Source organism: Crinia signifera, chromosome 1 (assembly GCF_055691185.1).
Source record: "Crinia signifera chromosome 1, ASM5569118v1, whole genome shotgun sequence".
Lineage (NCBI taxonomy): Eukaryota > Metazoa > Chordata > Amphibia > Anura > Myobatrachidae > Crinia > Crinia signifera.
The window spans coordinates 149,275,448-149,300,169 of NC_139217.1; the positions used below are offsets into that span (position 1 = coordinate 149,275,448).

At 36.0% G+C, this 24,722-nt stretch overlaps 19 non-coding genes across 19 annotated transcripts; all 19 read right to left on the bottom strand.

Moving 5' to 3' along the window:
• Positions 1-254: 254 nt before the first annotated feature.
• TRNAK-UUU (transfer RNA lysine (anticodon UUU)) lies at positions 255-327 on the bottom strand. Its single transcript has one exon. It is a non-coding gene; the product is annotated as a tRNA-Lys (tRNA).
• Positions 328-1,509: 1,182 nt separating this feature from the next.
• TRNAE-UUC (transfer RNA glutamic acid (anticodon UUC)) lies at positions 1,510-1,582 on the bottom strand. The gene has a single exon. It is a non-coding gene; the product is annotated as a tRNA-Glu (tRNA).
• Positions 1,583-3,091: 1,509 nt separating this feature from the next.
• TRNAK-UUU (transfer RNA lysine (anticodon UUU)) lies at positions 3,092-3,164 on the bottom strand. Its single transcript has one exon. It is a non-coding gene; the product is annotated as a tRNA-Lys (tRNA).
• A 6,179-nt stretch (positions 3,165-9,343) lies between these two features.
• On the bottom strand, positions 9,344-9,416 carry TRNAK-UUU (transfer RNA lysine (anticodon UUU)). Its single transcript has one exon. It is a non-coding gene; the product is annotated as a tRNA-Lys (tRNA).
• Positions 9,417-12,178: 2,762 nt separating this feature from the next.
• Positions 12,179-12,251, bottom strand: TRNAK-UUU (transfer RNA lysine (anticodon UUU)). Its single transcript has one exon. It is a non-coding gene; the product is annotated as a tRNA-Lys (tRNA).
• Positions 12,252-13,602: 1,351 nt separating this feature from the next.
• Positions 13,603-13,675, bottom strand: TRNAK-UUU (transfer RNA lysine (anticodon UUU)). Its single transcript has one exon. It is a non-coding gene; the product is annotated as a tRNA-Lys (tRNA).
• Positions 13,676-14,022: 347 nt separating this feature from the next.
• On the bottom strand, positions 14,023-14,095 carry TRNAK-UUU (transfer RNA lysine (anticodon UUU)). Its single transcript has one exon. It is a non-coding gene; the product is annotated as a tRNA-Lys (tRNA).
• Positions 14,096-14,186: 91 nt separating this feature from the next.
• Positions 14,187-14,259, bottom strand: TRNAK-UUU (transfer RNA lysine (anticodon UUU)). Its single transcript has one exon. It is a non-coding gene; the product is annotated as a tRNA-Lys (tRNA).
• Positions 14,260-14,350: 91 nt separating this feature from the next.
• TRNAK-UUU (transfer RNA lysine (anticodon UUU)) lies at positions 14,351-14,423 on the bottom strand. Its single transcript has one exon. It is a non-coding gene; the product is annotated as a tRNA-Lys (tRNA).
• Positions 14,424-15,602: 1,179 nt separating this feature from the next.
• TRNAK-UUU (transfer RNA lysine (anticodon UUU)) lies at positions 15,603-15,675 on the bottom strand. The gene has a single exon. It is a non-coding gene; the product is annotated as a tRNA-Lys (tRNA).
• Positions 15,676-15,766: 91 nt separating this feature from the next.
• TRNAK-UUU (transfer RNA lysine (anticodon UUU)) lies at positions 15,767-15,839 on the bottom strand. Its single transcript has one exon. It is a non-coding gene; the product is annotated as a tRNA-Lys (tRNA).
• A 417-nt stretch (positions 15,840-16,256) lies between these two features.
• Positions 16,257-16,329, bottom strand: TRNAK-UUU (transfer RNA lysine (anticodon UUU)). Its single transcript has one exon. It is a non-coding gene; the product is annotated as a tRNA-Lys (tRNA).
• Positions 16,330-17,472: 1,143 nt separating this feature from the next.
• Positions 17,473-17,545, bottom strand: TRNAK-UUU (transfer RNA lysine (anticodon UUU)). Its single transcript has one exon. It is a non-coding gene; the product is annotated as a tRNA-Lys (tRNA).
• Positions 17,546-19,103: 1,558 nt separating this feature from the next.
• Positions 19,104-19,176, bottom strand: TRNAK-UUU (transfer RNA lysine (anticodon UUU)). Its single transcript has one exon. It is a non-coding gene; the product is annotated as a tRNA-Lys (tRNA).
• Positions 19,177-20,053: 877 nt separating this feature from the next.
• TRNAK-UUU (transfer RNA lysine (anticodon UUU)) lies at positions 20,054-20,126 on the bottom strand. Its single transcript has one exon. It is a non-coding gene; the product is annotated as a tRNA-Lys (tRNA).
• Positions 20,127-21,472: 1,346 nt separating this feature from the next.
• On the bottom strand, positions 21,473-21,545 carry TRNAK-UUU (transfer RNA lysine (anticodon UUU)). Its single transcript has one exon. It is a non-coding gene; the product is annotated as a tRNA-Lys (tRNA).
• Positions 21,546-23,106: 1,561 nt separating this feature from the next.
• On the bottom strand, positions 23,107-23,179 carry TRNAK-UUU (transfer RNA lysine (anticodon UUU)). Its single transcript has one exon. It is a non-coding gene; the product is annotated as a tRNA-Lys (tRNA).
• Positions 23,180-23,270: 91 nt separating this feature from the next.
• On the bottom strand, positions 23,271-23,343 carry TRNAK-UUU (transfer RNA lysine (anticodon UUU)). The gene has a single exon. It is a non-coding gene; the product is annotated as a tRNA-Lys (tRNA).
• A 91-nt stretch (positions 23,344-23,434) lies between these two features.
• TRNAK-UUU (transfer RNA lysine (anticodon UUU)) lies at positions 23,435-23,507 on the bottom strand. Its single transcript has one exon. It is a non-coding gene; the product is annotated as a tRNA-Lys (tRNA).
• Between the last annotated feature and the right edge of the window lie 1,215 nt (positions 23,508-24,722).

A 24,722-nucleotide genomic window follows, 5' to 3' on the forward strand; every position in this document is an offset into this window, starting at 1 on the left:
CTGATGTTCTCATTGTGCCATCCCAGAAAGTAATATTTTACTTGGAAAAGCTGTTTATTAAACGCACAACAGTATTGTTTAAAAGGATCTCGCCCGAACAGGGACTTGAACCCTGGACACTCAGATTAAAAGTCTGATGCTCTACCGACTGAGCTATCCAGGCTCTGATGCTCTCATTGTGCCATCCCAGAAAGTAATATTTTACTTAGAAAAGCTGTTTATTAAACGCACAACAGTATTGTTTAAAAAGATCTCGCCCGAACAGGGACTTGAACCCTGGACCCTCAGATTAAAAGTCTGATGCTCTACCGACTGAGCTATCCAGGCTCTGGTAGGAAAGTGATGCCAGTTTAGAAGGTTCTGCAAACTATAAAAAAGGGAAAATTTTAGTACACAAAAATGGAAAAAGATCTGTGTTACTAAAAGTCTAAACTGAGAAGTTTGACTTGTAGGACCTCTTGACAAAACACAAATGATATGCCTCTAGGTTTACAGTGCAGATCATTAGATGCCATCAATATTAGCACCCTTCAAAAATGTCTTTCCATTCTAATAGATGAAGAAAATTGATTTGTTACTAGTCTAATTGAAATGCTGTCTGCCTCTCACAGTACGATGAATTTGAGTCTCTGATGAAATGTAGCCTTCCAGATTTAATTTTTAACTGTACTACGTGGCGATGATTTAATTACTGCCTAAAGATGTTAATGTCTGCCAATTGAAAAGAGATCAAGTAGAGTCCAATGTAAAATGAGGCCAAATGATTGTCTGTTATGTGGATATTTGAAATGTGACAAATAATGTACAGACTTTTCTTGGCTCAAAACATATTCTCCCTAGCTCATGTGATGAGGCTAAAACGAACCTAAATACTGAAGGAAAGAAGAATTAAATAAAGTTTTGCAGTTGTAAAACATTTGTTTCTGGAGATTATTTCAGATGAAATGACATTTAGCCTCTGCATATTCAATAGTTTCTTTATCATTTTAATGAGTGAAGACAATGAAACCAATAGTCCATTTAAATGTTTCACAGGAATTTGCCAGCCTGTATAGATACTCAATGAACAATGAGTATATGAAGCAACAATAATTAAAAGATGCCTGCCTCAATGGGTGATTTTCCACTTTGCAAAGTTCTCCATTTCACAAAGAACAATCTGTTTTTAAAAAGATACTCACCTGAACCGGGATATGCCAAAGAAAATTTTCTTTGTTGAAAACGGAAAAAGATTTGTATTATTGGTAGAATAAACAGAGAAGTTTAGCTTTTAGAGTCTCTTGATGAAATATTTTTTTCTGCAACTGAGCTTATGCTGCAGATCATTAGATACCATAAATATACATGCCCAAACAGGGACTTGAACCCTGGACCCTCAGATTAAAAGTCTGATGCTTTACCGACTGAGCTATCCAGGCTCTGATGTTCTCATTGTGCCATCCCAGAAAGTAATATTTTACTTGGAAAAGCTGTTTATTAAACGCACAACAGTATTGTTTAAAAGGATCTCGCCCGAACAGGGACTTGAACCCTGGACCCTCATATTGAAAGTCTGATGCTCTACCCACTGAGCTATCCAGGCTCTGATGCTCTCATTGTGCCATCCCAGAAAGTAATATTTTACTTAGAAAAGCTGTTTATTAAACGCACAACAGTATTGTTTAAAAAGATCTCACCGGAACAGGGACTTGAACCCTGGACCCTCAGATTAAAAGTCTGATGCTCTACCGACTGAGCTATCCAAGCTCTGGTAGGAAAGTGATGCTAGTTTAGAAGGTTCTGCAAATTAAAAAAAGGGAAAATTTTAGTACGCAAAAATGGAAAAAGATCTGTGTTACTGAAAGTATAAACTGAGAAGTTTGACTTGTAGGACCTCTTGACAAAACACAAATGATATGCCTCTAGGTTTACAGTGCAGATCATTAGATGCCATCAATATTAACACCCTTCAAAAATGTCTTTCCATTCTAATAGATGAAGAAAATTGATTTGTTACTAGTCTAATTGAAATGCTGTGTGCCTCTCACAGTACGATGAATTTGAGTCTCTGATGAAATGTAGCCTTCCAGATTTAATTTTTAACTGTACTACTTGGCGATGATTTAATTACTGCCTAAAGATGTTAATGTCTGCCAATTGAAAAGAGATCAAGTAGAGTCCAATGTAAAATGAGGCCAAATGATTGTCTATTATGTGGATATTTGAAATGTGACAAATAATGTACAGACTTTTCTTGGCTCAAAACATATTCTCCCTAGCTCATGTGATGAGGCTAAAACGAACCTAAATACTGAAGGAAAGAAGAATTAAATAAAGTTTTGCAGTTGTAAAACATTTGTTTCTGGAGATTATTTCAGATGAAATGACATTTAGCCTCTGCATATTCAATAGTTTCTTTATCATTTTAATGAGTGAAGACAATGAAACCAATAGTCCATTTAAAATTTTCACAGGAATTTGCCAGCCTGTACAGATACTCAATGAACATTGAGTATATGAAGCAACAACAATTAAAAGATGCCTGCCTCAATGGGTGATTTTCCACTTTGCAAAGTTCTCCATTTCACAAAGTACAATCTGTTTTTAAAAAGATACTCACCTGAACCGGGATATGCCAAAGAAAATTTTCTTTGTTGAAAACGGAAAAAGATTTGTATTATTGGTAGAATAAACAGAGAAGTTTAGCTTTTAGAGTCTCTTGATGAAATATTTTTTTCTGCAACTGAGCTTATGCTGCAGATCATTAGATACCATAAATATACACGCCCGAACAGGGACTTGAACCCTGGACCCTCAGATTAAAAGTCTGATGCTCTACCGACTGAGCTTTCCAGGCTCTGATGTTCTCATCGTGCCATCCCAGAAAGTAATATTTTACTTGGAAAAGCTGTTTATTAAACGCACAACAGTATTGTTTAAAAGGATCTCGCCCGAACAGGGACTTGAACCTTGGACACTCAGATTAAAAGTCTGATGCTCTACCGACTGAGCTATCCAGGCTCTGATGCTCTCATTGTGCCATCCCAGAAAGAAATATTTTACTTAGAAAAGCTGTTTATTAAACGCAAAACAGTATTGTTTAAAAAGATCTCGCCCGAACAGGGACTTGAACCCTGGACCCTCAGATTAAAAGTCTGATGCTCTACCGACTGAGCTATCCAGGCTCTGGTAGGAAAGTGATGCCAGTTTAGAAGGTTCTGCAAACTATAAAAAAAGTGAAAATTTTAGTACGCAAAAATGGAAAAAGATCTGTGTTACTAAAAGTATAAACTGAGAAGTTTGACTTGTAGGACCTCTTGACAAAACACAAATGATATGCCTCTAGGTTTACAGTGCAGATCATTAGATGCCATCAATAGTAGCACCCTTCAAAAATGTCTTTCCATTCTAATACATGAAGAAAATTGATTTGTTACTAGTCTAATTGAAATGCTGTGTGCCTCTCACAGTACGATGAATTTGAGTCTCTGATGAAATGTAGCCTTCCAGATTTAATTTTTAACTGTACTACTTGGCGATGATTTAATTACTGCCTAAAGATGTTAATGTCTGCCAATTGAAAAGAGATCAAGTAGAGTCCAATGTAAAATGAGGCCAAATGATTGTCTATTATGTGGATATTTGAAATGTGACAAATAATGTACAGACTTTTCTTGGCTCAAAACATATTCTCCCTAGCTCATGTGATGAGGCTAAAACGAACCTAAATACTGAAGGAAAGAAGAATTAAATAAAGTTTTGCAGTTGTAAAACATTTGTTTCTGGAGATTATTTCAGATGAAATGACATTTAGCCTCTGCATATTCAATAGTTTCTTTATCATTTTAATGAGTGAAGACAATGAAACCAATAGTCCATTTAATATTTTCACAGGAATTTGCCAGCCTGTACAGATACTCAATGAACAATGAGTATATGAAGCAACAACAATTAAAAGATGCCTGCCTCAATGGGTGATTTTACACTTTGCAAAGTTCTCCATTTCATTATTGTTTAAAACGATCTCGCCTGAACAGGGACTTGAACCCTGGTTAAAAGTCTGATGCTCTACCGACTGAGCTATCCAGGCTCTGGTAGGAAAGTGATGCCAGTTTAGAAGGTTCTGCAAACTATAAAAAAGGGAAAATTTTAGTACGCAAAAATGGAAAAAGATCTGTGTTACTGAAAGTATAAACTGAGAAGTTTGACTTGTAGGACCTCTTGACAAAACACAAATGATATGCCTCTAGGTTTACAGTGCAGATCATTAAATGCCCTCAATATTAGCACCCTTCAAACATGTCTTTCCATTCTAATAGATGAAGAAAATTAATTTGTTACTAGTCTAATTGAAATGCTGTGTGCCTCTCACAGTACGATGAATTTGAGTCTCTGATGAAATGTAGCCTTCCAGATTTAATTTTTAACTGTACTACTTGGCGATGATTTAATTACTGCCTAAAGATGTTAATGTCTGCCAATTGAAAAGAGATCAAGTAGAGTCCAATGTAAAATGAGGCCAAATGATTGTCTATTATGTGGATATTTGAAATGTGACAAATAATGTACAGACTTTTCTTGGCTCAAAACATATTCTCCCTAGCTCATGTGATGAGGCTAAAACGAACCTAAATACTGAAGGAAAGAAGAATTAAATAAAGTTTTGCAGTTGTAAAACATTTGTTTCTGGAGATTATTTCAGATGAAATGACATTTAGCCTCTGCATATTCAATAGTTTCTTTATCATTTTAATGAGTGAAGACAATGAAACCAATAGTCCATTTAATATTTTCACAGGAATTTGCCAGCCTGTACAGATACTCAATGAACAATGAGTATACGAAGCAACAACAATTAAAAGATGCCTGCCTCAATGGGTGATTTTCCACTTTGCAAAGTTCTCCATTTCACAAAGAACAATCTGTTTTTAAAAAGATACTCACCTGAACCGGGATATGCCAAAGAAAATTTTCTTTGTTGAAAACGGAAAAAGATTTGTATTATTGATAGAATAAACAGAGAAGTTTAGCTTTTAGAGTCTCTTGATGAAATATTTTTTCTGCATCTGAGCTTATGCTGCAGATCATTAGATACCATAAATATACACGCCCAAACAGGGACTTAAACCTTGGACCCTCAAATTAAAAGTCTGATGCTCTACCGACTGAGCTATCCAGGCTCTGATGCTCTCATTGTGCCATCCCAGAAAGCAATATTTTACTTGGAAAAGCTGTTTATTAAACGCACGACAGTATTGTTTAAAAAGATCTCGCCCGAACAGGGACTTGAATCCTGGACCCTCAGATTAAAAGTCTTATGCTCTACCAACTGAGCTATCCAGGCTCTGTTAGGAAAGTGATGCCAGTTTAGAAGGTTCTGCAAACTATAAAAAAGGGAAAATTTTAGTACGCAAAAGTGGAAAAAGATCTGTGTTACTGAAAGTATAAACTGAGAAGTTTGACTTGTAGGACCTCTTAACAAAACACAAATGATATGCCTCTAGGTTTACAGTGCAGATCATTAGATGCCATCAATAGTAGCACCCTTTAAAAATGTCTTTCCATTCTAAAAGATGAAGAAAATTGATTTGTTACTAGTCTAATTGAAATGCTGTGTGCCTCTCACAGTAAGATGAATTTGAGTCTCTGATGAAATGTAGCCTTCCAGATTTAATTTTTAACTGTACTACTTGGCGATGATTTAATTACTGCCTAAAGATGTTAATGTCTGCCAATTGAAAAGAGATCAAGTAGAGTCCAATGTAAAATGAGGCCAAATGATTGTAAATTATGTGGATATTTGAAATGTGACAAATAATGTACAGACTTTTCTTGGCTCAAAACATATTCTCCCTAGCTCATGTGATGAGGCTAAAACGAACCTACATACTGAAGGAAATAAGAATTAAATAAAGTTTTGCAGTTATAAAACATTTGTTTCTGGAGAATATTTCAGATGAAATGACATTTTGCCTCTGCATATTCAATAGTTTCTTTATCATTTTAATGAGTGAAGACAATGAAACCAATAGTCCATTTAAAATTTTCACAGGAATTTGCCAGCCTGTACAGATACTCAATGAACAATGAGTATATGAAGCAACAACAATTAAAAGATGCCTGCCTCAATGGGTGATTTTCCACTTTGCAAAGTTCTCCATTTCACAAAGAACAATCTGTTTTTAAAAAGATACTCGCCTGAACCGGGATATGCCAAAGAAAATATTCTTTGTTGAAAACGGAACAATATTTGTATTATTGATAGAATAAACAGAGAAGTTTAGCTTTTAGAGTCTCGTAATGAAATATTTTTTCTGCATCTGAGCTTATGCTGCAGATCATTAGATACCATAAACATACACACTTGAACAGGGACTTGAACCCTGGACCCTCAGATTAAAAGTCTGATGCTCTACCGACTGAGCTATCTAGGCTCTGATGTTCTCATTGTGCCATCCCAGAAAGTAATATTTTACTTGGAAAAGCTGTTTATTAAACGCACAACAGTATTGTTTAAAATGATCTCGCCTGAACATGGACTTGAACCCTGGAACCTTAGATTAAAAGTCTGATGCTCTACCGACTGAGCTATCCAGGCTCTGATTCTCTCATTGTGCCATCCCAGAAAGTAATATTTTACTTAGAAAAGCTGTTTATTAAACGCATAACAGTATTGTTTAAAAAGATCTCGCCCGAAAAGGGACTTGAACCCTGGACACTCAGATTAAAAGTCTGATGCTCTACCGACTGAGCTATCCAGGCTCTGGTAGGAAAGTGGTGACAGTTTAGAAGGTTTTGCAAACTATAAAAAAGGGAAAATTTTAGTACGCAAAAATGGAAAAAGATCTGTGTTACTGAAAGTATAAACTGAGAAGTTTGACTTGTAGGACCTCTTGACAAAACACAAATGATATGCCTCTAGGTTTACAGTGCAGATCATTAGATGCCATCAATATTAGCACCCTTCAAAAATGTCTTTCCATTCTAATAGATGAAGAAAATTGATTTGTTACTAGTCTAATTGAAATGCTGTGTGCCTCTCACAGTACGATGAATTTGAGTCTCTGATGAAATGTAGCCTTCCAGATTTAATTTTTAACTGTACTACTTGGCGATGATTTAATTACTGCCTAAAGATGTTAATGTCTGCCAATTAAAAAGAGATCAAGTAGAGTCCAATGTAAAATGAGGCCAAATGATTGTATATTATGTGGATATTTGAAATGTGACAAATAATGTACAGACTTTTCTTGGCTCAAAACATATTCTCCCTAGCTCATGTGATGAGGCTAAAACGAACCTAAATACTGAAGGAAAGAAGAATTAAATAAAGTTTTGCAGTTGTAAAACATTTGTTTCTGGAGATTATTTCAGATGAAATGACATTTAGCCTCTGCATATTCAATACTTTCTTTATCATTTTAATGAGTGAAGACAATGAAACCAATAGTCCATTTAAAATTTTCACTGGAATTTGCCAGCCTGTACAGATACTCAATGAACAATGAGTATATGAAGCAACAACAATTAAAAGATGCCTGCCTCAATGGGTGATTTTCCACTTTGCAAAGTTCTCCATTTCACAAAGAACAATCTGTTTTTAAAAAGATACTCACCTGAACCGGGATATGCCAAAGAAAATTTTCTTTGTTGAAAACGGAAAAAGATTTGTATTATTGATAGAATAAACAGAGAAGTTTAGCTTTTAGAGTCTCTTGATGAAATATTTTTTTCTGCATCTGAGCTTATGCAGATCATTAGATACCATAAATATACACGCCCGAACAGGGACTTGAACCCTGGACCCTCAGATTAAAAGTCTGATGCTCTACCGACTGAGCTACCCAGGCTCTGAAGTTCTCATTGTGCCATCCCAGAAAGTAATATTTTACTTGGAAAAGCTGTTTATTAAACGCACAACAGTATTGTTTAAAAGGATCTCGGCCGTAGAGGGACTTGAACCCTGGACCCTCAGATTAAAAGTCTGATGCTCTACCGACTGAGCTATCCAGGCTCTGATGCTCTCATTGTGCCATCCCAGAAAGTAATATTTTACTTAGAAAAGCTGTTTATTAAACGCACAACAGTATTGTTTAAAAAGATCTCGCCCGAACAGGGACTTGAACCCTGGACCCTCAGATTAAAAGTCTGATGCTCTACCGACTGAGCTACCCAGGCTCTGGTAGGAAAGTGATGCCAGTTTAGAAGGTTTTGCAAACTATAAAAAAGAAAAAATTTTAGTACGCAAAAATGAAAAAAAAATCTGTGTTACTGAAAGTATAAACTGAGAAGTTTGACTTGTAGGACCTCTTGACAAAACAAAAATGATATGCCTCTAGGTTTACAGTGCAGATCATTAGATGCCATCAATATTAGCACCCTTCAAAAATGTCTTTCCATTCTAATAGATGGAGAAAATTGATTTGTTACTAGTCTAATTGAAATGCTGTGTGCCTCTCACAGTACGATGAATTTGAGTCTCTGATGAAATGTAGCCTTCCAGATTTAATTTTTAACTGTACTACTTGGCGATGATTTAATTACTGCCTAAAGATGTTAATGTCTGCCAATTGAAAAGAGATCAAGTAGAGTCCAATGTAAAATGATGCCAAATGATTGTCTATTATGTGGATATTTGAAATGTGACAAATAATGTAAAGACTTTTCTTGGCTCAAAACATATTCTCCCTAGCTCATGTGATGAGGCTAAAACGAACCTAAATACTGAAGGAAAGAAGAATTAAATAAAGTTTTGCAGTTGTAAAACATTTGTTTCTGGAGATTATTTCAGATGAAATGACATTTAGCCTCTGCATATTCAATAGTTTCTTTATCATTTTAATGAGTGAAGACAATGAAACCAATAGTCCATTTAAAATTTTCACTGGAATTTGCCAGCCTGTACAGATACTCAATGAACAATGAGTATATGAAGGAAAAAACAATTAAAAGATGCCTGCCTCAATGGGTGATTTTCCATTCTGCAAAGTTCTCCATTTCACAAAGAACAATCTTTTTTTTTAAAAAGATACTCACCTGAACCGGGATATGCCAAAGAAAATTTTCTTTGTTGAAAACGGAAAAAGATTTGTATTATTGATAGAATAAACAGAGAAGTTTAGCTTTTAGAGTCTCTTGATGAAATATTTTTTTCTGCATCTGAGCTTATGCTGCAGATCATTAGATACCATAAGTATACACACCCGAACAGGGACTTGAACCCTGGACCCTCAGATTAAAAGTCTGATGCTCTACCGACTGAGCTATCCAGGCTCTGATGTTCTCATTGTGCCATCCCAGAAAGTAATATTTTACTTGGAAAAGCTGTTTATTAAACGCACAACAGTATTGTTTAAAAGGATCTCGCCCGAACAGGGACTTGAACCCTGGACCCTCAGATTAAAAGTCTGATGCTCTACCGACTGAGCTATCCAGGCTCTGATGCTCTCATTGTGCCATCCCAGAAAGTAATATTTTACTTAGAAAAGCTGTTTATTAAACGCATAACAGTATTGTTTAAAAAGATCTCGCCCGAAAAGGGACTTGAACCCTGGACACTCAGATTAAAAGTCTGATGCTCTACCGACTGAGCTATCCAGGCTCTGGTAGGAAAGTGATGACAGTTTAGAAGGTTTTGCAAACTATAAAAAAGGGAAAATTTTAGTACGCAAAAATGGAAAAAGATCTGTGTTACTGAAAGTATAAACTGAGAAGTTTGACTTGTAGGACCTCTTGACAAAACACAAATGATATGCCTCTAGGTTTACAGTGCAGATCATTAGATGCCATCAATATTAGCACCCTTCAAAAATGTCTTTCCATTCTAATAGATGAAGAAAATTGATTTGTTACTAGTCTAATTGAAATGCTGTGTGCCTCTCACAGTACGATGAATTTGAGTCTCTGATGAAATGTAGCCTTCCAGATTTAATTTTTAACTGTACTACTTGGCGATGATTTAATTACTGCCTAAAGATGTTAATGTCTGCCAATTAAAAAGAGATCAAGTAGAGTCCAATGTAAAATGAGGCCAAATGATTGTCTATTATGTTTATATTTGAAATGTGACAAATAATGTACAGACTTTTCTTGGCTCAAAACATATTCTCCCTAGCTCATGTGATGAGGCTAAAATGAACCTAAATACTGAAGGAAAGAAGAATTAAATAAAGTTTTGCAGTTGTAAAACATTTGTTTCTGGAGATTATTTCAGATGAAATTACATTTAGCCTCTGCATATTCAATAGTTTCTTTATCATTTTAATGAGTGAAGACAATGAAACCAATAGTCCATTTAAAATTTTCACTGGAATTTGCCAGCCTGTACAGATACTCAATGAACAATGAGTATATGAAGCAACAACAATTAAAAGATGCCTGCCTCAATGGGTGATTTTCCACTTTGCAAAGTTCTCCATTTCACAAAGAACAATCTGTTTTTAAAAAGATACTCACCTGAACCGGGATATGCCAAAGAAAATTTTCTTTGTTGAAAACGGAAAAAGATTTGTATTATTGATAGAATAAACAGAGAAGTTTAGCTTTTAGAGTATCTTGATGAAATATTTTTTTCTGCATCTGAGCTTATGCTGCAGATCATTAGATACCATAAATATACACGCCCGAACAGGGACTTGAACCCTGGACCCTCAGATTAAAAGTCTGATGCGCTACCGACTGAGCTATCCAGGCTCTGATGCTCACATTGTGCCATCCCAGAAAGTAATATTTTACTTAGAAAAGCTGTTTATTAAACGCATAACAGTATTGTTTAAAAAGATCTCGCCCGAAAAGGGACTTGAACCCTGGACACTCAGATTAAAAGTCTGATGCTCTACCGACTGAGCTATCCAGGCTCTGGTAGGAAAGTGGTGACAGTTTAGAAGGTTTTGCAAACTATAAAAAAGGGAAAATTTTAGTACGCAAAAATGGAAAAAGATCTGTGTTACTGAAAGTATAAACTGAGAAGTTTGACTTGTAGGACCTCTTGACAAAACACAAATGATATGCCTCTAGGTTTACAGTGCAGATCATTAGATGCCATCAATATTAGCACCCTTCAAAAATGTCTTTCCATTCTAATAGATGAAGAAAATTGATTTGTTACTAGTCTAATTGAAATGCTGTGTGCCTCTCACAGTACGATGAATTTGAGTCTCTGATGAAATGTAGCCTTCCAGATTTAATTTTTAACTGTACTACTTGGCGATGATTTAATTACTGCCTAAAGATGTTAATGTCTGCCAATTAAAAAGAGATCAAGTAGAGTCCAATGTAAAATGAGGCCAAATGATTGTATATTATGTGGATATTTGAAATGTGACAAATAATGTACAGACTTTTCTTGGCTCAAAACATATTCTCCCTAGCTCATGTGATGAGGCTAAAACGAACCTAAATACTGAAGGAAAGAAGAATTAAATAAAGTTTTGCAGTTGTAAAACATTTGTTTCTGGAGATTATTTCAGATGAAATGACATTTAGCCTCTGCATATTCAATACTTTCTTTATCATTTTAATGAGTGAAGACAATGAAACCAATAGTCCATTTAAAATTTTCACTGGAATTTGCCAGCCTGTACAGATACTCAATGAACAATGAGTATATGAAGCAACAACAATTAAAAGATGCCTGCCTCAATGGGTGATTTTCCACTTTGCAAAGTTCTCCATTTCACAAAGAACAATCTGTTTTTAAAAAGATACTCACCTGAACCGGGATATGCCAAAGAAAATTTTCTTTGTTGAAAACGGAAAAAGATTTGTATTATTGATAGAATAAACAGAGAAGTTTAGCTTTTAGAGTCTCTTGATGAAATATTTTTTTCTGCATCTGAGCTTATGCAGATCATTAGATACCATAAATATACACGCCCGAACAGGGACTTGAACCCTGGACCCTCAGATTAAAAGTCTGATGCTCTACCGACTGAGCTACCCAGGCTCTGATGTTCTCATTGTGCCATCCCAGAAAGTAATATTTTACTTGGAAAAGCTGTTTATTAAACGCACAACAGTATTGTTTAAAAGGATCTCGGCCGTACAGGGACTTGAACCCTGGACCCTCAGATTAAAAGTCTGATGCTCTACCGACTGAGCTATCCAGGCTCTGATGTTCTCATTGTGCCATCCCAGAAAGTAATATTTTACTTGGAAAAGCTGTTTATTAAACGCACAACAGTATTGTTTAAAAGGATCTCGCCCGAACAGGGACTTGAACCCTGGACCCTCAGATTAAAAGTCTGATGCTCTACCGACTGAGCTATCCAGGCTCTGATGCTCTCATTGTGCCATCCCAGAAAGTAATATTTTACTTAGAAAAGCTGTTTATTAAACGCACAACAGTATTGTTTAAAAAGATCTCGCCTGAAGAGGGACTTGAACCCTGGACCCTCAGATTAAAAGTCTGATGCTCTACTGACTGAGCTATCCAGGCTCTGGTAGGAAAGTGATGCCAGTTTAGAAGGTTTTGCAAACTATAAAAAAGGGAAAATTTTAGTACGCAAAAATGAAAAAAAAGATCTGTGTTACTGAAAGTATAAACTGAGAAGTTTGACTTGTAGGACCTCTTGACAAAACAAAAATGATATGCCTCTAGGTTTACAGTGCAGATCATTAGATGCCATCAATATTAGCACCCTTCAAAAATGTCTTTCCATTCTAATAGATGGAGAAAATTGATTTGTTACTAGTCTAATTGAAATGCTGTGTGCCTCTTACAGTACGATGAATTTGAGTCTCTGATGAAATGTAGCCTTCCAGATTTAATTTTTAACTGTACTACTTGGCGATGATTTAATTACTGCCTAAAGATGTTAATGTCTGCCAATTGAAAAGAGATCAAGTAGAGTCCAATGTAAAATGATGCCAAATGATTGTCTATTATGTGGATATTTGAAATGTGACAAATAATGTAAAGACTTTTCTTGGCTCAAAACATATTCTCCCTAGCTCATGTGATGAGGCTAAAACGAACCTAAATACTGAAGGAAAGAAGAATTAAATAAAGTTTTGCAGTTGTAAAACATTTGTTTCTGGAGATTATTTCAGATGAAATGACATTTAGCCTCTGCATATTCAATAGTTTCTTTATCATTTTAATGAGTGAAGACAATGAAACCAATAGCCCATTTAAAATTTTCACTGGAATTTGCCAGCCTGTACAGATACTCAATGAACAATGAGTATATGAAGGAAAAAACAATTAAAAGATGCCTGCCTCAATGGGTGATTTTCCATTCTGCAAAGTTCTCCATTTCACAAAGAACAATCTTTTTTTTTAAAAAGATACTCACCTGAACCGGGATATGCCAAAGAAAATTTTCTTTGTTGAAAACGGAAAAAGATTTGTATTATTGATAGAATAAACAGAGAAGTTTAGCTTTTAGAGTCTCTTGATGAAATATTTTTTTCTGCATCTGAGCTTATGCTGCAGATCATTAGATACCATAAGTATACACACCAGAACAGGGACTTGAACCCTGGACCCTCAGATTAAAAGTCTGATGCTCTACCGACTGAGCTATCCAGGCTCTGATGTTCTCATTGTGCCATCCCAGAAAGTAATATTTTACTTGGAAAAGCTGTTTATTAAACGCACAACAGTATTGTTTAAAAGGATCTCGCCCGAACAGGGACTTGAACCCTGGACCCTCAGATTAAAAGTCTGATGCTCTACCGACTGAGCTATCCAGGCTCTGATGCTCTCATTGTGCCATTTAAAATTTTCACTGGAATTTGCCAGCCTGTACAGATACTCAATGAACAATGAGTATATGAAGCAACAACAATTAAAAGATGCCTGCCTCAATGGGTGATTTTCCACTTTGCAAAGTTCTCCATTTCACAAAGAACAATCTGTTTTTAAAAAGATACTCACCTGAACCGGGATATGCCAAAGAAAATTTTCTTTGTTGAAAACGGAAAAAGATTTGTATTATTGATAGAATAAACAGAGAAGTTTAGCTTTTAGAGTCTCTAGATGAAATATTTTTTTCTGCATCTGAGCTAATGCTGCAGATCATTAGATACCATAAATATACACGCCCGAACAGGGACTTGAACCCTGGACCCTCAGATTAAAAGTCTGATGCTCTACCGACTGAGCTATCCAGGCTCTGACGTTCTCATTGTGCCATCCCAGAAAGTAATATTTTACTTGGAAAAGCTGTTTATTAAACGCACAACAGTATTGTTTAAAAGGATCTCGCCCGAACAGGGACTTGAACCCTGGACCCTCAGATTAAAAGTCTGATGCTCTACCGACTGAGCTATCCAGGCTCTGATGCTCTCATTGTGCCATCCCAGAAAGTAATATTTTACTTAGAAAAGCTGTTTATTAAACACACAACAGTATTGTTAAAAAAGATCTCGCCTGAACAGGGACTTGAACCCTGGACCCTCAGATTAAAAGTCTGATGCTCTACCAACTGAGCTATCCAGGCTCTGGCAGGAAAGTGATGCCAGTTTAGAAGGTTTTGCAAACTATAAAAAAGGGAAAATTTTAGTACGCAAAAATGGAAAAAGATCTGTGTTACTGAAAGTATAAACTGAGAAGTTTGACTTGTAGGACCTCTTGACAAAACACAAATGATATGCCTCTAGGTTTACAGTGCAAATCATTAGATGCCATCAATATTAGCACCCTTCAAAAATGTCTTTCCATTCTAATAGATGGAGAAAATTGATTTGTTACTAGTCTAATTGAAATGCTGTGTGCCTCTCACAGTACGATGAATTTGCGTCTCTGATGAAATGTAGCCTTCCAGATTTAATTTTTAACTGTACTACTTGGCGATGATTTAATTACTGCCTAAAGATGTTAATGTCTGCCAATTGAAAAGAGATCAAGTAGAGTCCAATGTAAAATGATGCCAAATGATTGTCTATTATGTGGATATTTGAAATGTGACAAATAATGTAAAGACTTTTCTTGGCTCAAAACATATTCTCCCTAGCTCATGTGATGAGGCTAAAACGAACCTAAATACTGAAGGAAAGAAGAATTATATAAAGTTTTGCAGTTGTAAAACATTTGTTTCTGGAGATTATTTCAGATGAAATGACATTTAGCCTCTGCATATTCAATAGTTTCTTTATCATTTTAATGAGTGAAGACAATGAAACCAATAGTCCATTTAAAATTTTCACTGGAATTTGCCAGCCTGTACAGATACTCAATGAACAATGAGTATATGAAGCAACAACAATTAAAAGATGCCTGCCTCAATGGGTGATTTTCCACTTTGCAAAGTTCTCCATTTCACAAAGAACAATCTGTTTTTAAAAAGATACTCACCTGAACCGAGATATGCCAAAGAAAATTTTCTTTGTTGAAAACGGAAAAAGATTTGTAATATTAATAGAATAAACAGAGAAGTTTAGCTTTTAGAGTCTCTTGATGAAATATTTTTTTCTGCATCTGAGCTTATGCAGATCATTAGATACCATAAATATACACGCACGAACAGGGACTTGAACCCTGGACCCTCAGATTAAAAGTCTGATGCTCTACCGACTGAGCTATCCAGGCTCTGATGTTCTCATTGTGCCATCCCAGAAAGTAATATTTTACTTGGAAAAGCTGTTTATTAAACGCACAACAGTATTGTTTAAAAGGATCTCGCCCGAACAGGGACTTGAACCCTGGACCCTCAGATTAAAAGTCTGATGCTCTACCGACTGAGCTATCCAGGCTCTGATGCTCTCATTGTGCCATCCCAGAAAGTAATATTTTACTTAGAAAAGCTGTTTATTAAACGCACAACAGTATTGTTAAAAAAGATCTCGCCTGAACAGGGATTTGAACCCTGGACCCTCAGATTAAAAGTCTGATGCTCTACCGACTGAGCTATCCAGGCTCTGGCGGGAAAGTGATGCCACTGTAGAAGGTTTTGCAAACTATAAAAAAGGGAAAATTTTAGTACGCAAAAATGGAAAAAGATTTGTGTTACTGAAAGTATAAACTGAGAAGTTTGACTTGTAGGACCTCTTGACAAAACACAAATGATATGCCTCTAGGTTTACAGTGCAAATTATTAGATGCCATCAATATTAGCACTCTGCAAAGTTCTCCATTTCACAAAGAACAATCTGTTTTTAAAAAGATACTCACCTGAACCGGGATATGCCAAAGAAAATTTTCTTTGTTGAAAACGGAAAAAGATTTGTATTATTGATAGAATAAACAGAGAAGTTTAGCTTTTAGAATCTCTTGATGAAATATTTTTTCTGCATCTGAACTTATGCTGCAGATCATTAGATACCATAAATATACACGCCCGAACAGGGACTTGAACCCTGGACCCTCAGATTAAAAGTCTGATGCTCTACCGACTGAGCTATCCAGGCTCTGATGTTCTCATTGTGCCATCCCAGAAAGTAATATTTTACTTGGAAAAGCTGTTTATTAAACGCACAACAGTATTGTTTAAAAGGATCTCGCCCAAACAGGGACTTGAACCCTGGACCCTCAGATTAAAAGTCTGATGCTCTACCGACTGAGCTATCCAGGCTCTGATGCTCTCATTGTGCCATCCCAGAAAGTAATATTTTACTTAGAAAAGCTGTTTATTAAACGCACAACAGTATTGTTGACAAAGATCTTGCCCGAACAAAATGATATGCCTCTAGGTTTACAGTGCAAATCATTAGATGCCATCAATATTAGCACCCTTCAATAATGTCTTTCCATTCTAATAGATGGAGAAAATTGATTTGTTACTAGTCTAATTGAAATGCTGTGTGCCTCTCACAGTACGATGAATTTGAGTCTCTGATGAAATGTAGCCTTCCAGATTTAATTTTTAACTGTACTACTTGGCGATGATTTAATTACTGCCTAAAGATGTTAATGTCTGCCAATTGAAAAGAGATCAAGTAGAGTCCAATGTAAAATGATGCCAAATGATTGTCTATTATGTGGATATTTGAAATGTGACAAATAATGTAAAGACTTTTCTTGGCTCAAAACATATTCTCCCTAGCTCATGTGATGAGGCTAAAATGAACCTAAATACTGAAGGAAAGAAGAATTAAATAAAGTTTTGCAGTTGTAAAACATTTGTTTCTGGAGATTATTTCAGATGAAATGACATTTAGCCTCTGCATATTCAATAGTTTCTTTATCATTTTAATGAGTGAAGACAATGAAACCAATAGTCCATTTAAAATTTTCACTGGAATTTGCCAGCCTGTACAGATACTCAATGAACAATGAGTATATGAAGGAAACAACAATTAAAAGATGCCTGCCTCAATGGGTGATTTTCCACTCTGCAAAGTTCTCCATTTCACAAAGAACAATCTTTTTTTTTAAAAAGATACTCACCTGAACCGGGATATGCCAAAGAAAATTTTCTTTGTTGAAAACGGAAAAAGATTTGTATTATTGATAGAATAAACAGAGAAGTTTAGCTTTTAGAGTCTCTTGATGAAATATTTTTTTCTGCATCTGAGCTTATGCTGCAGATCATTAGATACCATAAATATACACGCCCGAACAGGGACTTGAACCCTGGACCCTCAGATTAAAAGTCTGATGCTCTACCGACTGAGCTATCCAGGCTCTGATGTTCTCATTGTGCCATCCCAGAAAGTAATATTTTACTTGGAAAAGCTGTTTATTAAACGCACAACAGTATTGTTTAAAAGGATCTCGCCCGAACAGGGACTTGAACCCTGGACCCTCAGATTAAAAGTCTGACGCTCTACCGCCTGAGCTATCCAGGCTCTGGTAGGAAAGTGATGCCAGTTTAGAAGGTTTTGCAAACTATAAAAAAGGGAAAATTTTAGTACGCAAAAATGGAAAAAGATCTGTGTTACTGAAAGTATAAACTGAGAAGTTTGACTTGTAGGACCTCTTGACAAAACACAAATGATATGCCTCTAGGTTTACAGTGCAAATCATTAGATGCCATCAATATTAGCACCCTTCAAAAATGTCTTTCCATTCTAATAGATGGAGAAAATTGATTTGTTACTAGTCTAATTGAAATGCTGTGTGCCTCTCACAGTACGATGAATTTGAGTCTCTGATGAAATGTAGCCTTCCAGATTTAATTTTTAACTGTACTACTTGGCGATGATTTAATTACTGCCTAAAGATGTTAATGTCTGCCAATTGAAAAGAGATCAAGTAGAGTCCAATGTAAAATTATGCCAAATGATTGTCTATTATGTAGATATTTGAAATGTGACAAATAATGTAAAGACTTTTCTTGGCTCAAAACATATTCTCCCTAGCTCATGTGATGAGGCTAAAACGAACCTAAATACTGAAGGAAAGAAGAATTAAATAAAGTTTTGCAGTTGTAAAACATTTGTTTCTGGAGATTATTTCAGATGAAATGACATTTAGCCTCTGCACATTCAATAGTTTCTTTATCATTTTAATGAGTGAAGACAATGAAACCAATAGTCCATTTAAAATTTTCACTGGAATTTGCCAGCCTGTACTCAATGAACAATGAGTATATGAAGGAAACAACAATTAAAAGATGCCTGCCTCAATGGGTGATTTTCCACTCTGCAAAGTTCTCCATTTCACAAAGAACAATCTTTTTTTTTAAAAAGATACTCACCTGAACCGGGATATGCCAAAGAAAATTTTCTTTGTTGAAAACGGAAAAAGATTTGTATTATTGATAGAATAAACAGAGAAGTTTAGCTTTTAGAGTCTCTTGATGAAATATTTTTTTCTGCATCTGAGCTTATGCTGCAGATCATTAGATACCATAAATATACACGCCCGAACAGGGACTTGAACCCTGGACCCTCAGATTAAAAGTCTGATGCTCTACCGACTGAGCTATCCAAAGAAAATTTTCTTTGTTGAAAACGGAAAAATATTTGTATTATTGATAGAATAAAAAGAGAAGTTTAGCTTTTAGAGTCTCGTAATGAAATATTTTTTCTGCATCTGAGCTTATGCTGCAGATCATTAGATACCATAAACATACACACCTGAACAGGGACTTGAACCCTGGACCCTCAGATTAAAAGTCTGATGCTCTACCGACTGAGCTATCCAGGCTCTGATGTTCTCATTGTGCCATCCCAGAAAGTAATATTTTACTTGGAAAAGCTGTTTATTAAACGCAAAACAGTATTGTTTAAAAGGATCTCGCCCGAACAGGGACTTGAACCCTGGACCCTCAGATTAAAAGTCTGATGCTCTACCAACTGAGCTATCCAGGCTCTGATGCTCTCATTGTGCCATCCCAGAAAGTAATATTTTACTTAGAAAAGCTGTTTATTAAACGCACAACAGTATTGTTTAAAAAGATCTCGCCCGAACAGGTACTTGAACCCTGGACCCTCAGATTAAAAGTTTTTAAAAAGATACTCACCTGAACCGGGATATGCCAAAGAAAATTTTCTTTGTTGAAAACGGAAAAAGATTTGTATTATTGATAGAATAAACAGAGAAGTTTAGCTTTTAGAGTCTCTTGATGAAATATTTTTTCTGCATCTGAGTTTATGCTGCAGATCATTAGATACAATAAATATACACGCCCAAACAGGGACTTGAACCCTGGACCCTCAGATTAAAAGTCTGATGCTCTACCGACTGAGCTATCCAGGCTCCGATGTTCTCAGTGTGCCATCCCAGAAAGTAATATTTTACTTGGAAAAGCTGTTTATTAAACGCACAACAGTATTGTTTAAAAGGATCTCGCCCGAACAAGGACTTGAACCCTGGACCCTCAGATTAAAAGTCTGATGCTCTACCGACTGAGCTATCCAGGCTCTGGTAGGAAAGTGATGCCAGTTTAGAAGGTTCTGCAAACTATAAAAAAGGGAAAAATTTAGTACGCAAAAATGGAAAAAGATCTGTGTTACTAAAAGTATAAACTGAGAAGTCTGCATCTGAGCTTATGCTGCAGATCATTAGATACCATAAATATACACGCCCGAACAGGGACTTGAACCCTGGACCCTCAGATTAAAAGTCTGATTCTCTACCGACTGAGCTATCCAGGCTCTGATGTTCTCATTGTGCCATCCCAGAAAGTAATATTTTACTTGGAAAAGCTGTTTATTAAACGCACAACAGTATTGTTTAAAAGGATCTCGCCCGAACAGGGACTTGAACCCTGGACCCTCAGATTAAAAGTCTGATGCTCTACCGACTGAGCTATCCAGGCTCCGATGTTCTCAGTGTGCCATCCCAGAAAGTAATATTTTACTTGGAAAAGCTGTTTATTAAACGCACAACAGTATTGTTTAAAAGGATCTCGCCCGAACAAGGACTTGAACCCTGGACCCTCAGATTAAAAGTCTGATGCTCTACCGACTGAGCTATCCAGGCTCTGGTAGGAAAGTGATGCCAGTTTAGAAGGTTCTGCAAACTATAAAAAAGGGAAAATTTTAGTACGCAAAAATGGAAAAAGATCTGTGTTACTGAAAGTATAAACTGAGAAGTTTGACTTGTAGGACCTCTTGACAAAACACAAATGATATGCCTCTAGGTTTACAGTGCAGATCATTAGATGCCATCAATATTATCACCCTTCAAAAATGTCTTTCCATTCTAATAGATGAAGAAAATTGATTTGTTACTAGTCTAATTTAAATGCTGTGTGCCTCTCACAGTACGATGAATTTGAGTCTCTGATGAAATGTAGCCTTCCAGATTTAATTTTTAACTGTACTACTTGGCGATGATTTAATTACTGCCTAAAGATGTTAATGTCTGCCAATTAAAAAGAGATCAAGTAGAGTCCAATGTAAAATGAGGCCAAATGATTGTCTATTATGTGGATATTTGAAATGTGACAAATAATGTACAGACTTTTCTTGGCTCAAAACATATTCTCCCTAGCTCATGTGATGAGGCTAAAACGAACCTAAATACTGAAGGAAAGAAGAATTAAATAAAGTTTTGCAGTTGTAAAACATTTGTTTCTAGGGATTATTTCAGATGAAATGACATTTAGCCTCTGCATATTCAATAGTTTCTTTATCATTTTAATGAGTGAAGACAATGAAACCAATAGTCCATTTAAAATTTTCACTGGAAGTTGCCAGCCTGTACAGATACTCAATGAACAATGAGTATATGAAGCAACAACAATTAAAAGATGCCTGCCTCAATGGGTGATTTTCCACTTTGCAAAGTTCTCCATTTCACAAAGAACAATCTGTTTTTAAAAAGATACTCACCTGAACCGGGATATGCCAAAGAAAATTTTCTTTGTTGAAAACGGAAAAAGATTTGTATTATTGATAGAATAAACAGAGAAGTTTAGCTTTTAGAGTCTCTTGATGAAATATTTTTTTCTGCATCTGAGCTTATGCTGCAGATCATTAGATACCATAAATATACACGCCCGAACAGGGACTTGAACCCTGGACCCTCAGATTAAAAGTCAGATGCTCTACCGACTGAGCTATCCAGGCTCTGATGTTCTCATTGTGCCATCCCAGAAAGTAATATTTTACTTGGAAAAGCTGTTTATTAAACGCACAACAGTATTGTTTAAAAGGATCTCGCCCGAACAGGGACTTGAACCCTGGACCCTCAGATTAAAAGTCTGATGCTCTACCGACTGAGCTATCCAGGCTCTGATGTTCTCATTGTGCAATCCCAGAAAGTAATATTTTACTTGGAAAAGCTGTTTATTAAACGCACAACAGTATTGTTTAAAAGGATCTCGCCCGAATAGGGACTTGAACCCTGGACCCTCAGATTAAAAGTCTGATGCTCTACCGACTGAGCTATCCAGGCTCTGATGCTCTCATTGTGCCATCCCAGAAAGTAATATTTTACTTAGAAAAGCCGTTTATTAAACGCACAACAGTATTGTTTAAAAAGATCTCGCCCGAACAGGGACTTGAACCCTGGACCCTCAGATTAAAAGTCTAATGCTCTACCAACTGAGATATCCAGGCTCTGGTAGGAAAGTGATGCCAGTTTAGAAGGTTTTGCAAACTATAAAAAAGGGAAAATTTTAGTACGCAAAAATGGAAAAAGATCTGTGTTACTGAAAGTATAAACTGAGAAGTTTGACTTGTAGGACCTCTTGACAAAACACAAATGATATGCCTCTAGGTTTACAGTGCAGATCATTAGATGCCATCAATATTAGCACCCTTCAAAAATGTCTTTCCATTCTAATAGATGGAGAAAATTGATTTGTTACTAGTCTAATTGAAATGCTGTGTGCCTCTCACAGTACGATGAATTTGAGTCTCTGATGAAATGTAGCCTTCCAGATTTAATTTTTAACTGTACTACTTGGCGATGATTTAATTACTGCCTAAAGATGTTAATGTCTGCCAATTGAAAAGAGATCAAGTAGAGTCCAATGTAAAATGAGGCCAAATGATTGTCTATTATGTGGATATTTGAAATGTGACAAATAATGTAAAGACTTTTCTTGGCTCAAAACATATTCTCCCTAGCTCATGTGATGAGGCTAAAACGAACCTAAATACTGAAGGAAAGAAGAATTAAATAAAGTTTTGCAGTTGTAAAACATTTGTTTCTGGAGATTATTTCAGATGAAATGACATTTAGCCTCTGCATATTCAATAGTTTCTTTATCATTTTAATGAGTGAAGACAATGAAACCAATAGTCCATTTAAAATTTTCACTGGAATTTGCCAGCCTGTACAGATACTCAATGAACAATGAGTATATGAAGCAACAACAATTAAAAGATGCCTGCCTCAATGGGTGATTTTCCACTTTGCAAAGTTCTCCATTTCACAAAGAACAATCTGTTTTTAAAAAGATACTCACCTGAACAGGGATATGCCAAAGAAAATTTTCTTTGTTGAAAACGGAAAAAGATTTGTATTATTGATAGAATAAACAGAGAAGTTTAGCTTTTAGAGTCTCTTGATGAAATATTTTTTTCTGCATCTGAGCTTATGCTGCAGATCATTAGATACCATAAATATACATGCCCGAACAGGGACTTGAACCCTGGACCCTCAGATTAAAAGTCTGATGCTCTACCGACTGAGCTATCCAAAGAAAATTTTCTTTGTTGAAAACGGAAAAATGTTTGTATTATTGATAGAATAAACAGAGAAGTTTAGCTTTTAGAGTCTCGTAATGAAATATTTTTTCTGCATCTGAGCTTATGCTGCAGATCATTAGATACCATAAACATACACGCCTGAACAGGGACTTGAACCCTGGACCCTCAGATTAAAAGTCTGATGCTCTACCGACTGAGCTATCCAGGCTCTGATGTTCTCATTGTGCCATCCCAGAAAGTAATATTTTACTTGGAAAAGCTGTTTATTAAACGCACAACAGTATTGTTTAAAAGGATCTCGCCCGAACAGGGACTTGAACCCTGGACCCTCAGATTAAAAGTCTGATGCTCTACCGACTGAGCTATCCAGGCTCTGATGTTCTCATTGTGCCATCCCAGAAAGTAATATTTTACTTGGAAAAGCTGTTTATTAAACGCACAACAGTATTGTTTAAAAGGATCTCGCCTGAACAGGGACTTGAACCCTGGACCCTCAGATTAAAAGTCTGATGCTCTACCGACTGAGCTATCCAGGCTCTGATGCTCTCACTGTGCCATCCCAGAAAGTAATATTTTACTTAGAAAAGCTGTTTATTAAAGGCACATTAGTATTGTTTAAAAAGATCTCGCCCGAACAGGGACTTGAACCCTGGACCCTCAGATTAAAAGTCTGATGCTCTACTGACTGAGCTATCCAGGCTCTGGTAGGAAAGTGATGCCAGTTTAGAAGGTTTAGCAAACTATAAAAAAGGGAAAATTTTAGTACGCAAAAATGGAAAAAGATCTGTGTTACTGAAAGTATAAACTGAGAAGTTTGACTTGTAGGACCTCTTGACAAAACACAAATGATATGCCTCTAGGTTTACAGTGCAGATCATTAGATGCCATCAATATTAGCACCCTTCAAAAATGTCTTTCCATTCTAATAGATGAAGAAAATTGATTTGTTACTAGTCTAATTTAAATGCTGTGTGCCTCTCACAGTACGATGAATTTGAGTCTCTGATGAAATGTAGCCTTCCAGATTTAATTTTTAACTGTACTACTTGGCGATGATTTAATTACTGCCTAAAGATGTTAATGTCTGCCAATTAAAAAGAGATCAAGTAGAGTCCAATGTAAAATGAGGCCAAATGATTGTCTATTATGTGGATATTTGAAATGTGACAAATAATGTACAGACTTTTCTTGGCTCAAAACATATTCTCCCTAGCTCATGTGATGAGGCTAAAACGAACCTAAATACTGAAGGAAAGAAGAATTAAATAAAGTTTTGCAGTTGTAAAACATTTGTTTCTAGGGATTATTTCAGATGAAATGACATTTAGCCTCTGCATATTCAATAGTTTCTTTATCATTTTAATGAGTGAAGACAATGAAACCAATAGTCCATTTAAAATTTTCACTGGAAGTTGCCAGCCTGTACAGATACTCAATGAACAATGAGTATATGAAGCAACAACAATTAAAAGATGCCTGCCTCAATGGGTGATTTTCCACTTTGCAAAGTTCTCCATTTCACAAAGAACAATCTGTTTTTAAAAAGATACTCACCTGAACCGGGATATGCCAAAGAAAATTTTCTTTGTTGAAAACGGAAAAAGATTTGTATTATTGATAGAATAAACAGAGAAGTTTAGCTTTTAGAGTCTCTTGATGAAATATTTTTTTCTGCATCTGAGCTTATGCTGCAGATCATTAGATACCATAAATATACACACCCGAACAGGGACTTGAACCCTGGACCCTCA